Raw genomic sequence first — 5,536 nt, forward strand, 5'->3', positions numbered from 1 at the left:
TTTAAAAGTTGCTGAGAGAGCAGACCTTAAAAGTTCTATAGGGGCACCTGGGTGGCTCAGCCAGTTAAGTGACTCCTGATATTGGCTCAGGTTATCATCACAGGGCTGTGAGATCAAGCCCCAAGTTGAGCCCTGTGTGGAGCCCCCACCCCTTGATTCCCACATCAGGCTCCTCACTGTGAGTAGAGACTGCTTATCTCTCTCCCTCTGCCCTTCTCCGCCCTCTCTGCCTCTCCCCACTCCCAAAAAATTCATAATAATTAAAGTTCTCGGGATGCCTAAGTGGCTCAGTGAGTTAAAGCCTCTGCCTTCGGCTCAGGTCATGATCCCAGGGTCTTGGGATCGAGCCCCACATCAGGCTCTCTGCTCAGTGGGGAGCCTGCTTCCCTTCCTCTCTCTCTGCCTGCCTCTCTGCCTACTTGTGATCTCTCTCTGTCAAATAAATAAGTAAAATCTTTAAAAAAATAAAATAAAATAACAAGCAAAAGTTCTCATCACAAGAAAAGTGATTTTTTTTTGTAACTGTATATGGTGACAGATGTTAACTAGATTTATTGTGATGGTAATCTCACAATACACACAAATATGTAATCATTATATTTGTATAGCTGAAACTAATATAGTGTTATATACCAATTAAAAGTCAATTAAAAAATAAAACAGAGGGGGGACGCCTGGGTGGCTCAGTTGGTTGGACGACTGCCTTCGGCTCAGGTCATGATCCCGGAGTCCCGGGATCGAGTCCCGCATCGGGCTCCCAGCTGCATGGGGAGTCTGCTTCTCCCTCTGACCTTCTCCTCGCTCATGCTCTCTCTCACTGTCTCTCTCTCAAATAAATAAATAAAATCTTTAAAAAAAGAAAAATAAATAAAACAGAGGAGAGTCATCAGTATAACGGGGAAAAAAACATGAGTACTCAGAGAAAAGATGATTAATTTGCAGATTCTATAGGAATGTGGTGTAGCTCTAACAGAGAAGAAAAGAATTTCCCCAAGCCAGGACATAATAGAATGGAGATGCTGGGGATTGAACCCAAGACCTCATGCATGCTAAGCATACACTCTACCACTGAGCTACATCCCCACCTGGTGACAATACTGTTTTTCTAAGCTGTTTTCATGAAACAAATCAGAAATGTGCTCCCTTAAAACACTGGGTATAGTCATAGCCAAGAGGTTTGGGAACAGGGGGAGGATGGTAATGCAGAGGATGTGCAGGGGGATGTTCTGGGAGTTAGGCATAAAAGGAATTTACTTCTCTCTCTATGCTTTTTGTACTACTTGAGTATTTTACCATTAGGCATTGCCTACTTAAAACAAAGATGGAAAATAAAAGAGAAAATAAAGGTTAAACAAAAGCACTTTTCTACAACAATGCCCCCACTTTATAGATGGAACACTGAGGCTTAAATAAAAGAAGGGCCTCTCCAATCTACAACACCTCCAGCTCCTCCAAGCAGTGGGACCACCTCCCTCGAAGCACCAGAATCCTTTGTTCTTTTCAAGGTAAGAGACTATCCATGCCTCGCTGCCATGATTTCCATGCCTTATCCATTTCTCTGCCCTCAGAGAACCCAGCTCAGAGAATCCAACATTTTTGTGAATCCTTCCATTCTGCAACTAATGTTTGTTGAGGACTGACCATGGGCCAGACATTACACTAACTGCCAGAAGTACACTAATAAGCCTCGAGGTCAAAGTCCCTCCTGACCTTGTAGATAGGGCTGCATGTACATTCACACAGGCTGTGCACTATACAATTTCAGGAACACCCATTCACATAAACTACTATTTAACTGCCATCCCCTGGATTTGTGCCAGATAAATCTAACTATACCCAGTGGCCTTGCCCATATGTCCAATAGCCCAGTGGAGAATATAGCCCAGTGGAGAAAATAAGTAATACGTATATATTTCTTTTAACTGGAATCACTGCAATGAAAGAAAAGAACCAGGTGTTCTAAGAAAGAACAAAAGGAGGGACCTATTTTGAGTTCCACACAAGCCATTCTGAGAAAATGATATTTAAGCTAAGAAATTATATTAGTTAGGAAATTTTTTTAGTTGCTAATAAGAGACCCAGCTTAGCAGCTTTAACAAAATAGTTGCCAATTTCTCTCATTCCATGAGAAACCAGAAGGTAGACAGCCCAAGACTAATTTGGTAGCTCCATCAGTTACCAGGAGCCCAGCCTTCTCCTGTCTTTCTGCTTTACATCCCTTAACATGTGACTTTCATTCTGTAGGTCACCTCATGGTCCAAAATGATGGCTAGAGCTCCAGTCACCACATGGGCATCACAGACAACAGGACAGGGCAAGGACACTGGAGAAAAGGGAACATGTCCCCATCTATTTAAGGAGAGGACTATGCCTTACAGAATATTCTACTTCCACCTTGTTGACCAGAAAATGGTCCCATGAACATACCATGCTGCAAGAGAGGCTGGAAACTATAGTCCCTAATGCACTGCCCAGAGTTGTTACTAAAAAGGAGGAATTGTTTTTGAGAGGCAATGAGCAGCCTCTGCTATGGACTAAGAGATTAACGGGAGTTAATTAAGTGAAGAGGCGATAGGAGAACAGGTTCCAAGCAGAGGGAACACAAGTACAAAGTCTCCAGTAAGACAAGGAGGTTGGTGTGATCTCAGAACTAAAAGGAGGCCAGAATGACCAGAACACACTGAGGAGGAGGGGAGGAGCCAACAAAAGGAGCAGGGAAGGGATTCAGCCCCTTGTGCACGTCAGCAAACCCAGGTGCCTAGCTCCCACTCTAGGCAAATCCTAGGAATCAAAGAGACCCATGTTCACATTCTAACTTCACTTCTTCCTTCCTTCATTCCTTCCTTCACTTCCTGAGGACCTTTGGATACGTCTTTTAACTGATCTGAGACTGTTTTCTTACTTATAAAACAAGAATTATATGGGAACAATCTATATAGATTATGTGGACTAAATGAAATAATGTATGTGAGGAAGTTAAGCACAGCACCTATTTAGCACACATTATTTATTAATTACATATTTGACCAAAAAGACTCACATAACTGTGATATAGTCAACAGTCAAGGTTGTATCCCCAGCTTTGAACAAATCACCTGACACAGTACTCAAAAAAATGGTCACCCTTCCTATTGTGATTGTTGCCAAGAAGAACAGACAGCTCATCACAATTTCTTCCGTGCTCTTTCTGGACTCCTCATTCCAGGCCAGCCAACTACAGGTCTATCCCATCTTTAGCTCACCTACCTTAACGACAAACTAGAAATAAGGATGTGGGGATGAGGGAACGCCATCCCAGGGAGCTAACAGACCTCCAGGTGATTAGTTAGAGTTGCAGTCTCCGTTTTGCTCAGGTAATAAGAGTAAATAAGCTTGGCTCCAATGCAGAAATGCTTACTGCACTGAACTTTAATAAAACCCACACTTGGGCTCCAGGAAATACTGCCATTTATATCCCCATTGATTTTCTAAGCCTGTTTTATTATTCCTCTTCCCGGTGAGGGTTGTATGTATTTTGGGACTGCATTCCTTTCATAAATAAGTAAATATGTAAGTAAATACTAATAAGAGCTAACAGTTATTAAGTGCTTGGCCCAGGGCCAGGGATGGTGCTGCAGCACCATCTGTTAGTTTATTCCCCCCCTTATAACAACCCAATGAGTCTGGCACTCCACTGGTTCCCATTCTACAGAGGAGACCAAGATCCCAGAGATGAGATCACTCCCCCCAAAAAGGAGCAGGGTACATGCTACACAGTCTAGTAGTTCTTAAAAAAAGTTAAACGTGGAGCTGCCATATGACCCACCAACGGACTCCTAAGTGTATACCCAAAGGCAATAAAGACATGTCCATCCGTGTTCATGGCAGCACTAGTCATGAGAAAAAGTGGGAAAAATTCAAATGTCCATCAATGGACAAATGGACAAATACAATGTTATATATGCACTCAAGGAAATACTGTTCAGCCATAAAAAAGTAATGAGAGACTGACACACACCACAACATGGACAAATCTTGAAAACATTATGCTAAGTGAAAAAAGCCAGAGACAAAACACCACGTATTGTGTGATTCCATTGATACATCCAGATTCGTCAAATCTATAGAGATGGGAAGCAGACTGGTGGTCACCAGGGGCTGGGGAATAGAAGGGAAATAGGAATGATGGCAAATGGAAACAGGGTTTCTTGGGGACAGGGGATGATAAAAAGGAGATGATAAAAATGTTCAGGAATTAGTGATGATGGTTGTGCATCTCTATAAATACACCAAAACCCACTAAACTGTACACTTTCACATTGTGAATTTTATGGTAAATCAATTGTATCTCAATTTTTATTGAAAAAGAGGCAGAACACAGATTTAACCCCTAAAGGTTATCTGATCCAAAGGCTTCATTACTGCATTCTGAGCAGCTCACGTGGTCATGAACCCAAATTCCACCTTACCTCCTAAGTGCCTTCCTTCCCTCAGTCCCCACCAGTCAAGCTTCTGAAGTCAGAGGCAGGCCAGAAGGAAATGACAAGTGCCTGAACTAAGGCAATAGTCTGAAAAAGCCAATAGTCAATAGTCTTTCCTTTCTGCTAAACCCCCTGAGCCTGGGGCTCCCTCCCAGGCCTGGGACCCTGAGCACATCATAAGGAGCTGCATTAATGGAAGCTTTATGGCATTTGGGAGTTACTGGGGCTGAGAAAATCTCAGTGGTCAGCAAGTTAATTACAACTGTCTGACTGAGGGCGCCTGGGTGGCTCAGTGGGTTAAGCCGCTGCCTTCGGCTCAGGTCATGATCTCAGAGTCCTGGGATCGAGTCCCGCATCGGGCTCTCTGCTCGGCAGAGAGCCTGCTTCCCTCTCCCTCTCTCTCTCTCTCTGGCTGCCTCTCTGTCTACTTGTGATTTCTCTCTGTCAGATTAATAAATAAAATCTTTAAAAAAAAAAAAAATAAAATAAAAAAAAAAATAAAAAAAAAAAAAAAACAACTGTCTGACTGAGGCCAACTCGCCCATTAATATCAACAAGCCAGTTCCAGAAGGAAGAGGCAAGATGACGGACACAAATGAATCTAACTGTAGATTCAACAACTGACCCCCCAGCTATATCTTCAGATATAAAATAATTTGTACTTCTGCAAATGCTCCCAGTTCTCACACACACACACAAAACACACACACACACACGCATGCCTGAAGAAGACACCAAGCAAAGAATATAGCCCGGCACAAAGGACAGGGGCTTTAATGTTTGAGAGTCCTAGATTCAGATCCTGGCTCTGCCACTTAGGGGCAGAGTAGCCTTAAGAGGGTCGTCATTTCCCTAAGCCTCAGTTTTCCCATCTGTCAAATGGGGCTAATAACTTCTAACTCTTTCATGGTTATATTGGGAACTAGAAGATATTATATCTGCATGTTCCCACTTGCACTGGGCACAGCACATGGTATCTGTTATTAATAGTACTATTAAATGACTCTGGTCATTTTCACATCATGCTCCCCAAACAGTGAAGTTTGACCCGGGGTGTGGGGGGGGGGGGGGGGCAG

At 43.1% G+C, this 5,536-nt stretch overlaps 1 non-coding gene across 1 annotated transcript; it reads right to left on the bottom strand.

Moving 5' to 3' along the window:
* Window positions 1-1,011: 1,011 nt before the first annotated feature.
* On the bottom strand, window positions 1,012-1,083 carry TRNAA-AGC (transfer RNA alanine (anticodon AGC)). The gene has a single exon. It is a non-coding gene; the product is annotated as a tRNA-Ala (tRNA).
* Between the last annotated feature and the right edge of the window lie 4,453 nt (window positions 1,084-5,536).

The sequence above is a fragment of the Mustela nigripes genome, chromosome 11 (genome assembly GCF_022355385.1).
Source record: "Mustela nigripes isolate SB6536 chromosome 11, MUSNIG.SB6536, whole genome shotgun sequence".
Taxonomy (NCBI): Eukaryota; Metazoa; Chordata; class Mammalia; order Carnivora; family Mustelidae; genus Mustela; species Mustela nigripes.